The sequence below is a fragment of the Limulus polyphemus genome, unplaced genomic scaffold (assembly GCF_000517525.1).
Source record: "Limulus polyphemus unplaced genomic scaffold, Limulus_polyphemus-2.1.2 Scaffold4838, whole genome shotgun sequence".
NCBI lineage: Eukaryota > Metazoa > Arthropoda > Merostomata > Xiphosura > Limulidae > Limulus > Limulus polyphemus.
Window position 1 is genome coordinate 1 of NW_013670448.1, and position 12,717 is coordinate 12,717.

Consider the following 12,717-nt stretch of genomic DNA (forward strand, 5'->3'; position numbering starts at 1 on the left):
CTAAAGTTTCGTCGGAACGAAGTTACGGAAAGTTAATTAACGAACGGTGACGTAACAATACTTTTACAAGTAATAATTATATGGATACTTCTTGAAATATTTTACATTAACTTTTTCGTTGAAAATTATCCAAGCGTGAACCTTTCATTGCAATACTCAACTACTGAACTCATTTATTCTGATAGTGCAGCACTAGTAACCGGTTTTGCTTTATTGAATTATCACCTCAACCAATTTGAGAACCAATGTCTATACAGTAGTTGCTTTGTGGCCTTCGTGGACAACTGTACCCTAAAATTGTCACCCGCTAAGTGTCTCTCATTAAGTTATCAACTGTTAGCTTTTGTCATACATTTAATAACATAATAAATGCAGGTTTTACGTCATTTTTTTTCTTGGTCAGTTTTCTCTTTCATTATTGCTTTTGAATAAACACTTAACGTCTTTACAACACTACTTTGATTGGCGGGATTTTTAATGACGTCACTTTGGTTAATGAAAGTTTAGTAATGTCAGATTGTTTGGTGGGAGTTTAGTGACGTCACTTTGGTTAGTGAAAATTTTACAATGATGATTTGTTTGTTGGGATTTTAGTGACGTCACTTAGGTTGGTGAAAATTTACCAATGTCAGTTTGTGTGGTGGGATTTTAGCTGATAGATTTCTACTGATATAACTTACATCCAAAACCGGTTACTCTACCTAATTGTAAAATATTATTGAACTTTCTTATCAATAATCACAGAGTACTTTCTCTTAAATACGTTTCCTAAATAATTACTCAACTTACACTCCTAAACCAAAATTTTTTACGTACACGTGCATTTTCTACCGAATTACTTACCTTATAGGCCTAAGGTTCCTTCTCTTCCATGTACTTTCTAAAAAATTACCGAAATCGTAGTCCTAAGACTCTTTCTTCTACATTCATCTTTACTTTCTAAATAATTACTCAACTTGTAGTAATAAGGCTCCTTTTCTTCCTTATAATTTGTAAAAAATTACCCATCCGATAGTCTTAAGGCTCTTTCTCTTACATATATGTATCCTCATTATTCATTACGTAACAAATCAGCAGTTTGCTTGTGTCAAGAAGGATTTTTCTTGGATTTGGCATCTTCTGTAAGGAGCTCTTCAGAAGTGAGTAGTAAATAACTTAGGAGTACGTATATTCCAGAGTTTTAGAAACTAACTTAACTCCACTTATGTGCTCTTGCCCAGGCAGGGAGCAGCCAGCAACGTTACCATCGGGTCTCGATGTACTCCAGTGACAATTTAACTGCCCAAACACTAAAGCAACAAGGTTGCCACGGAAGTGTATGCAGTATTTTCTGACCCTTGGTGTGCACGTGCGTGTTGTAAATCAAGTAAGTTCGAGTTGCTAATCTTTTTTTTTCTATCTCTAGAATAATTCCTCACATTTAAAATATCATTTCAAAATCAAGTTGTCCTACATGGCAGTGGTTCTCAACCTTTGGAAATCCACTGAACCCTTCACAACGTTCATTACAAAACATATTAATGCAATACCGTGCCAATAATTTCAGTCAGAGTATGTATGTTTAATGCAGCTATATACCCACACACATACATGCAAAGCATGAAAAATTTCTCGAGTCAATTATTCGGGCACACACACACACATAACGAGAAGCGTGCTCTCTCCATAATAAAAGTTTACATGACTCAAGCAAATATTTGTATCTAGTCTCACTCACTAATTTATAACACTACATTGACTTGTTGTTATGTTGTGTGATTATAAAACCAGCTATACTAATAAATAAATATGATATAGTCGGATTGGTATTATATGAAGCGTATGTATTTACGTATTGGAATATGTGGAACCCCTAGATGTTTGTCGAGGTACTCCGGTTGAGAAGTACTGCTATAGGGAAATTAAATCATAACTTTTATTCAGGAAAGATGGCGTGGTAGAGGAAGTTACATGAAGTGAACTATTACAAAAAACGTTCATTCCCAATCATGATATTAACTTTATCCCTATACCAGTCTACTGGAAATATCATTTGTTTTGGACAGTATTCGTTGAATCTCGCAATATCCTTCATACTGGTACGCATTTTATATCCTTCACACTAGAACTCATTTTATATCCTTCACACTAGAACTCACTTTATGTCCTTCATACTGGTGCGCATTTTATATCCTACACGCTGGTACGCATTTTATATCCTACACGCTGGTACGCATTTTATATCCTACCCACTGGTACGCATTTTATATCCTACACGCTGGTACGCATTTTATATCCTACACGCTGGTACGCATTTTATATCCTACACGCTGGTACGCATTTTATATCCTACACACTGGTACGCATTTTGATATCTTGCATACTGGTTTGCATTTTTATATACTGTATACAGGTACACATTTTTATGTCCTGTATTCTGGTACCATTTTTATATCCTGCAGTGGTACGCATTTATTTCAATCGTAAGGTATCTAGACTTTCGTGGATAAAATATAAGATTCTCTTTGTGTCTCCGGTCAATTTGTTTTCCACTAGCACAAGTAGTTTTTAAAATCTAATAATTTTAAACATGGAAGTTTTCTATATAATCACTCTATAGTTAGTGTAGTGACACAAATGCTCGTGCTTTAAGAGCGTTTAAAAATTTGGAAAATCTAAAAATATAGCATTACTTATTTGCCCAAAGTTGTTACTTGAAATTAATATTAAAAGAAAAGAGAAGAGCAGGTATCGCCCTCTTAATTTAATTAGTTGCTATTAGAAGAGACAGAGGGTATTATATGTATGTGTTAAACCGAAACTTCCCTGTAGAAAAAAAAGTATAAAGAGTGTTTAGCATGAAGAACTGAAAGTCTGATTGAAAAATAATAATAAAAGACTAGAAAAAATGTGGGGATCGTTATCTTTCTGAGCTCTCAAATCGTCAATTTCTTATCCATATATTTTTTATGTGTCTGGATTTGATTTACTTGCTAGTTGTTTCATAACATAACCAACTAAAGAAAGTTCACTGACCTCTGACTTTGTTTTACAGAAAAAGGACGATCGGTGCCAAGAGACTACTCTGTCAACTTTCTGTAGTAAGATACTTACATGCGTGTTGCTGAAATCATCTGTTTTACAACTTCTGATGTCATCTCCATGTGCCATCATCTAGAGACTACAGTAATGACATTACCACGTGGTTGTTGCTTGAGAAACTTGTTAAGATATTATATGTCACGTGCATTACAAAACTATTAATAATATTTATGGATCTGTCTCTGTGATGCAACTTTGGAAGACAGATTCTTCATAAATATAGTCAGTTTTTTGGTCTTCTGGAAAACCGTGTGCAAACATGAGGGTGGGTGATTTGGCAGGATATCTAGCCATGGATGCAGCTTTGGTAACGTATTGCTAGGTGTACGTAAATATATTAATGGAGAAGACACTTTCCCTCGCCTCTTTCTTCTAGATCTTGAGAAGAATGATTCTAAAAAAAATCAACTCAGATTAAATAAGTCATAGTGATTTGTTTTCTAAATGGTCGCGCGCACAAATATATCACGTAATAGATGCTTTTTATAAAACTTTAGTTTGCAATTGTGCCCTACTGAACTTGTTAACACGTGCTAATATTCTCTTTAAAGTAAGAAACAATCTTATTTCTCCCCAGATAAAAGAAAGAACACTGAACTGTAATTCATGATAGAAATATTTTTTCTTGATTGACAAGATTTTGCCACTTTTATTGTTGTTCATAAACGTTATGAATAATGGAATAATTTTGCGTGTCAAAAATAAATATTTTTATCGTGAGTTACAGTCCAAACCCCCTTCCTTTTATCCTAAACTTTTCATGATGTGATCCGAAAGCAACATTTTAGATTATCTTGTTATTTCTTCCAAAGTTTATAGTTAATTTTGTAGTTGTAACGATCGTGCTGTACTCACGTTTTCCTTCCCTTCTTATGTCCATCAACCTTCTTTATATTGTATTTATTCCTATCAGGAGTTGATTCATACCAAGGTAAACATAACAGATTGTTGTTTATTAGTATAATCAATAAAACATAGCTATATAATTAGGTTTTATTTCTTATTGAGAACATATTACTTTCTTCCTTCGCCTCTCTCGGTTTATCCGTTCTCTCTCACATCTCCTGGTTTTCTTTGCTTTTCTTTCGTTGAACTCCTGTCTTTTATATTGATTTCTGAAACCCACGCCGACCATTTCCCTATCTTTCAGACCTTGCACATGTTCCTCATACATCGGATTATAACGTTTCATAACCAATAGGGGGTTCATGTGGTCTCCTTACAAAAATTCTGTCGCTAATCTATCCACTCCAATCATTTTCTAATGATTTAAGTACTATCATCCGCTAAATACACAGAGACTAACAAAAGTCGGCCGCTTTCTTGCATTCTCTCAACTTCAACGGATGTTAACTTACACCTAACTTCATAACAGCAATTAATATTGACGCAATTGGGAAGTAACACGCTTGTTTTCGAGCAGATTCTTCGATATTACAGTGACACCAATTTATTTTCTTTTTAAAAGGAAGAAAAGTTGAAACTTTTTATCATTATTAAATATTAGAGGTATAACGGAAGGCTTGAAACGTTATAAAACAATAATTATATTTGTTATGATCGTTTCCCTCTGGCGCTTATTGGTTAGTACTTTGATATTTACAGAAAGCAGCTTATGTTTACTAAATCCTGAAATACTACACCTAATTTCACTGTAACCTTATGACGTCAGAGCTTAGGTTTTAAACCTGCCTTGTCCCGAAACTCAGCTGATAACCAACTATTAAAAACGTTAATATGCATTATTACAAACCGTAAACGCCACGATTCTCGATCGATCTTCGGATAGACTCGTGTAATCGTAAACTCTGCGTTTTCAAGTGAATAATTAAACTTTTAAATTTATAAAAATGTCTTCAGCGTTGGTCCACTCCTTTAAAGTTCAAAACGTAAACATAAGAATGGTCCACATCCCGTAACGTTATAAAGGTAAACATAAGATGGTCCACCTTCTATAAAGTTAAAAAGGTAAACATAAGATGGTTCACCTCCTGTAACGTTGAAAAAGTAAACAAACATAAGATGGTCCACCTCCTATCACGTTAAAAAGGTAAACATAAGATGGTCCACCTCCTGTAATATTGAAAACGTAAACATAAGATGGTCCACCTCCTATAACGTTAAAAGGTAAACATAAGATGGTCCACCTCCTGTAACGTTAAAAAGGTAAACATAAGATGGTCCACCTCCTGTAACGTTATAAAAGTAAACAAGCATCAAATGGTCCACATTCTGTAACGTTAAAAAGGTAAACATACGATGGTCCATCTCCTAGAACGTTAAAAAAGTAAACAAGCATTAAATGGTCCACCTCCTATAACGTTAAAAAAGTGAACAAGCATTAAATGGTCCACCTCCTATAACGTTAAAAAGGTAAACATAAGATGGTCCACCTCCTGTAACGTTAAAAAGGTCAACATAAGATGGTCCAGCTCCTATAACGTTAAAAAAGTAAACAAGCATTAAATGGTCCACCTCCTGTAACGTTATAAAGGTAAACATAAGATGGTCCACCTCCTCTAACGTTAAAAAGGTCAACATAAGATGGTCCAGCTCCTATAACGTTAAAAAGGTAAACATAAGATGACCCACCTCACATAACGTTAAAAAGTTAAAGAAACATAAGATGGTGCACCTCCTGTATCGTTAAAAAGGTCAACAAACATAAGATAATTTACTTTTCATCACGTTTAAAGATTATCTCTTCTTTTCTTTGTTTTAAGTACATTTATAAATTCCATGATTTATAGTTTTGTAGTCTCTTGGTCGGTGCTGATATGACATGTTGACATTTACAAGATGGCTTCACCCACCAACAAATCTCTGGTCACATCCAAAACTGTGTTGTAATGGTTATTTTATATAACTGAATTATACAACCAGTCATGCCATTAAAACTAAGTATAAAAAATACAACCATCTATTTAAGTGTCATAGTTAACCCTAATTAGCTGGAAACAAAAAGATATATGTACAGAGACATATATGATATTATAATACATATATTATACGTAATATGTCCACAGTAATATGTCATGCGTGATGAAAGGCCAGATCAAAGACACCTAGGACTCAGGTAGAGTTGTTCTTACTGAAACACTGACTAAAGAGAATGCAAACAGCCAGAAGCACCTGCTGCCACAAGGGCTTAGTTCAGATCTTTGAACCGTGTAACGGGATTGATTATTACTTTTATAACGCGCCCACAGCGGAAAATGCTGAGCTTATTCAGAGACATCACGTCTTGATAGCCAGACCTACGATCCGCAGCCTGAAACGTTAACCACTAGATCAATAAAGACATATTAAGAAATGATTATTTATATAAATAACGCAACAATAATTTGATAGAATTTACTGCAAGGTAATGTAAAGATGCAGTATAGATCGGAATATACAAATATAGGTCTTACAAGTTGTTTCGTCATCCTCAACGAAGCCGTTTATTGGCTGACATAAAATAACGTCAGTATTACAGATAATCTTGCGTGTTTTGTGATGCCTCGAAATCCACAGACTTCTGTGTGTCAGTCATTTCATACAGACTCAGATGTAAACAAAAAATGTGGATAATATAGTTTCAGTGTCAGTACACATTAGAAATACGAAGGATAACAAAAACTAATATAATGAACAAAGAGAATATCCTAAATCCAAGCGTTTTCAGGAGGTGCACTTTCTTTCTTCCAGAAACCTTTTTTTTTCTTTGAGATCCCTTTGTTTCTAAATAAAGAAGGACCACCTTATCCTTTTTTGAGATCCCTTTGTTCCTAAATAAAAAAGGACCACCTTCTCCTTCTTTGAGATCCCTTTGTTCTAAATAAAGAAGGACCACATTCTCCTTCTTTGAGATCATTTTGTTTCTAAATAAAGAAGGAGCACCTCCTCCATCTTTGAAATCCCTTTGTTTCTAAATAAAGAAGGACCACCTTCTCCTTCTTTTTTGATCCTGTTGCTCTTAAAGAAAGAAAGGCCACTTTCCAAAGGCGATCGGATTTAGAGTTTTCTCTATGTAGATTTCAGTACTATTAGCGGGTTTTATACATTGATGACAGTGCGAAATATTGTTTGTATTAATCTTTTTTCTTTTTTTTTTGATACTACATTATAGTATAGTATTTTGTATATCTGGCATGGTGTAACCATGGGAATTTTGTGTTATACATATTCCATTACGGAAGAGAATGAAATGTTAAATCAGGATACTGAATGAATCACTCATATTTGACTTTCTTAGCAGCTGCGGCTAATCGTAACGATGAGTGTTACCCCCAGATCTTTGTTGCCCTAGCTTTTTACGGGAGGTGTCTGTTGTTTCGTAGACATTTGTATAAATAGTATATAAACTTACTCGACAGTCCGTAGCCTCACTTCCTAGTCATATATATATATATATATAAGTATTTCAAACTTGTTCTGTGTTTAACACAGTTTTATAATCATAATGATGTTAACCTCAAACACCTACACATAACAGCGTAGAATCACTGTCCTATTACGCGCATATAAGTAGTTCCAGCGTATAAGATATATTTATTAGTTTCATCATTATCCGATCATACGTATTCAAATGGTTCCAAACTAATGTATTTTTGTCTCCAGCGTATAAGATGTGCGTGTTTATTCGTTTTTCATTAGAAATATAAACATATAGCAGTTATCTAAAGCCTACAATTGTAAACATATGTTAGTGGATGTCACAGTCGCTTGCAAAAGTAAAACGTTTAGAATATTCCTGAGAGGTTCTTTCATGTTTTGAAGAAAGTCTTTGAATTATAGTTTGAAACGTTTTATAAATAAAAATATCATAACAAAGCATAATTTACAACTGTTCTTATAGGAGCATCAGGTTGAACGTGTAATAGTAAACCTTCACCAACTCTTTACGTTTTGTGTCTTTGTACAATTACGTTAACGAAGTTATGTTTAGCTTAACGTTTTTTTCTTCCAAGTGGGAAAATTTCAGTTGATTGAATGTCAAAATATGTATGTCAACTTTATGCTTTTTTATGAGAGTTTAAAGTCTGTAGTACAAACTGGAGAATCCTATTCATTGTTAAAAAGATAAATAAAATATGACTTATTACTCCAGAAAACATAACTAGTTTTACGTAACCCCTTACCTACTGGGGCCATTTTGTCTTATCGTGAGAGCAAAATCGCATTTGTGAATTGAAAAAAATTGTAAAGAACATTTTACTGGTTTTCAGATTTTATTTTTGTGAATAGTAGCATAACATTCAATTATTTGTACTAAATTGCATTATCTAAAGAAGTTTGAAAAGAAATTTAAGAAAAAAAAAATTCCAAAATATGTTAGAGACTATAAATATGCGTCCTCTAAGGAAAAAAAAAAATTATACTTTTTTTTAATTTTTCCTTGCACTTTAGTGCTGATTCTGCCATCTATGATTGGTATTTATACCTTTTTCTTGTCTGTTTTCTTAATAAAACAGCGTTTGGGCGTGTTAAGCTAAAGTTTCGCAATTATGAATTCATCAGGGCAGGCAAGGCACTTTTTATGTGATTTAGGCTTATACAAAAAATGTTTATGTCTCTGCAGTGAGACATATTGTTTTTGTATTATTTCTTCTTCTTTCTTTCATTCTTCTTCCAAACACTTTTCAGTCAACCGCCATTTCTTACTTTCTCGGCGGATTGACTTGAAACTTGTTACGGTTAGACCTTGGTCCAATACATCTACATCTTTTTTTTATTTTTATTATTTAGGCCTTTTAAAGCATTTTATAGGGTCAAATATCAAACAATCCAAAAAATGCATATTTGGGGCTCCTATGCAGCCATATCTTCATCAATCAAGATTAAAATTGGCACAAATATCAATTTTCATGCACTCAACACATTGACTTTTAAAAAAAAAAGTGGGATTTGTCCATTTTGAGTCATTTTAGAGGGGTCAGAGCTTATGAAAAAGCACATTTTTGGGGGTTTTGGTTAATAACCCTGCCATAACTTAAATAATTTACATGGAATTTAGTACAAAGATACTTTCTACGGGTTCCACACACTGACAAACAAAAATATTGGACTTGTCCATTTTTAGTAATTATAGGGAGTCAAGATGCCACAAAAAGCATAATTATACGGTTTTTGACAATCATTCTGCCGTATTTCAGCCAATTTATATGGGATTTGGTACAAAGATACTTTTTACAAGTTTCGTTACCTATACACATAAAAATGTGGGGTATGAACATTTTTGATCATTTCAGGGGGGTCAAAGGTTAAATATAATCATACTTATAGGGGTTTCTGGAATAACAGATCATGTTTTGTTTATCTTTATAACGTATATTCTAGAATTAAATGATCCAAAATGACATGTTTAAAGTATATGACCCAAAGAGAAGTTGTTATCCAAATTAAATGATCCAAAATGATTTTTTCATTAAGAATTAGATTGTTCCAGAGGATTTTTACCATTGAGCTGATATCTTTGGATTTTTTTTTTTTTGCTGTTTTTTATTGTTATTTCTTTGGCCACTAGTGATAGGATTCAATGAAAATAAACTGAATTCTAAGTCGTTAAGTAGTTATAAGTCCCCCCTCAGGTTTTGTAACACATTGATATCTCCAGAGACATATCACATTCCAATGGCTCCAGTCCAATGAAATAAACAAATGTGAAAGTGAAATCGACGTAGTTTGGGATCAAATTGTACATCACGTATGCGCCATGGTGCTAGTATGTGCAGTAGATGCCCTTAACGTAGAAGAGGCATTTTCTATAAATATCTGCGACGTTTCTGTCAGAGATATGAAACTGTGCCTTTTAAAAGGGAACAACTAAATGGTTAAATACTGCGTTGTCTTTTTTTTTTTTCTGAGGCACCTTCTTCCTCCATCTTAAAGTGTTAAAAAAAGGATGTAACCGAAAAGTAGCCAATAAAATGTATACCTTGTGTCAGTTCCAAGTTTCTTAATAGAAACATAAAACTTGTTCAGCAGTCATACATCATAAGAAAAATGAAATAAAGATGTTATTACAACAAAAACTCTAAATATTTCTAGCTGACATCAAGAAATTGTCTTTGAAGTTATTTTCTTCTTCCTATCTCTTTGTCAGTTTTTTTTTCTTTTACAGCCTCATCTTTTCTGCTTCCTATCGTAATTATATATTTTTATTTACTATAATATAGTAATATATATTTTGGTCTGTTTGTTTGTGTTTAAGCACATAGCTACACAATGGGCTATCTGTGTGGTACCAACCACGGGTATCGAAACCCAGTTTTTACGGCTCGAAGCCTTCAGACTTACCGCTGAGCCACTGGAAGGCATACATATCTAGCTAAGTACATTCAAAGTTTGGTTGGTGGAATAACTGAATGATGATCCGGGGTATATATATATATCTATGTGTATGTTTCATTTAAGAAAACAACAACAGCTTGAAACTGTAGAATATATAGCTAAAACCCAGTCATTGTGTGTATGATCATCCTACTAAATTATTTGGCAATATTTTATTTTCCTTTCTGTCTTCACTCGACTTTATAAAAGACTGCAAGATACAATTTATTCCAATTAAAGTTCTCACCCCATCAGTCGTCACTCAGCTAACACGCATATGCCAAGTACTTAGTTTCGACTACATTTGTCAGTTCACCTAAGAAACGTAGATTGACGACCCCAACTACCTCCAATATACAGGGTGGGACAAAATGTACTATACAGTTGGTATTGTACAGATAATACTAAAGAAAATATTACAGAGACAATTGAAACCAATTTAATTATTGTTTGTTTCTCAGTAAGACGTTAGAAATTAAACTATGTTCCAAATAAAACTACTGTATAGTCACTCTGTACATCTTAAATAATAATTTATATGTACATGTAAACTGTACTATTTATACCATAGATAACTTCCAAAGAAACTTTAAGATTATTCGGGAAAGGTTATTACACTCAAAAGTAGCCAGATATGTTATGAAACCGGTTAAATGAACAACGGTGAAAAAAGAAAAGATTCTTGAAGTGAAACAGTCTTGAATTACAAACACACAAACATAGCAACTATATACGCACCCATGGCAGCTCAGTGGTAAGCTTGATGAATTACAATACATAAATTCAAGGTTCAATCCCTGTGGTGGGCACAACGCATATATAGCCTATAATGCAAGTTTGCACTTAAACAAAACTAACAACCGACAAATTATATTATTATTTTCAAAAATCTTCCACTGAATCGTAAGAATACATAATAAATGTCAATTATATTGCAAAATGCGAAAGTTATTTCTTTTCAATAAAATAAAATTCATTGAGTTCGTAGAGATCCTACCCTGGTGGCTAAAATTTCATATCATCCCTTATATTTGAATAGGTGAAATAGCGTTTCATTTTAATTTGATAAACGGAGTATCATTAGTAGATATACAGATATTTAACCAAGAATTCATAGATAGTGAAATATATACTTACACCAATGCTAAAAGAAAAACCCATTTTTTCAATATTTAACGAGAAAAATGCGTTACTCCTTTAAAAATATTTGAAATTTCACTTTTAGTTATTTCATACTGATAATTTATTTGCCGAAAGATTATACAACAACAACTGCCCTCTAGTGGCATAGCGGTAAGTCTGCGGACTTATAACATTAAAAACAAACAAATTACAACAACTAATGTGAATTAGGAAGTACATAAATAAACTGTTGCTGTTCTTCCACCATTCAGAATGTGCATTCACTTTGTAAAATATGTATATCGTGTAGTAACATGATTTTAGTACTGCTTGAATTCTGTATAATTATCATAGTAAAAAAAAACATGGTTGCTTATCTGGTCGTTTGTTAATTTCCGGTATAAATTATTTCGCGGAACTTCAGCGACACAAGTCCTTTCTTAAATAAAACTAGTTTATTCTTTCTCAATACAACTTTGTAATACATAAAATTTCCACCGTCACTTTAACTTAAACACACGCTATAAATCACAACGATTCACGCACTTTACTTACGACTTGACTCGATTATCTGTTTCTATATCTCCCTATCTGCAATTATCTGCCGGGCTTATATACTAAAATAGATGGTGAATAGAGTTGCCAGGAACAGTCAAGATCCTTCGAGAATCTCATAACTGTTACTAGGGTCACGTGACTTCCGCTATCGTAACACTGCCCCTTCCTTAGTATTGTTCGTCCCGAACAATAGCCACTTACATTAAACCAATACATAATTAACAATAACTTAATTAAATGTACAGAATTTACAAACATAAAATTAAAATTCAACAAAGTATCTTAATTTTACAGGATGTATCTTCTTTCGTACTGGTCTCCGTCTCGTTGGCTTCTGCTTCACGTGGGGTTTATCTGCTCCATCAGAAAATGTTCCATTATCGGTAACAGTCACATCAGTGGTAGAAAATTCATTAAGGGCTTCAGGTGACATGTCTTCAGCAGCATCATTTGTTCCGTTGTTCACTTCGTTCCAAGTGAAATGTCCTGGACCGTGATAACGCCAAATCCTGTTAGCATGCACCACCTTTGCCTTACCTCGCCGACCACATTTTATTCGTCTGAGAGACGATCCACTATGTCATATGGGCCTTCCCAAGGAGAAGACAACTTAGGAGACTTCCCTTTGGCCTTCATGGGATT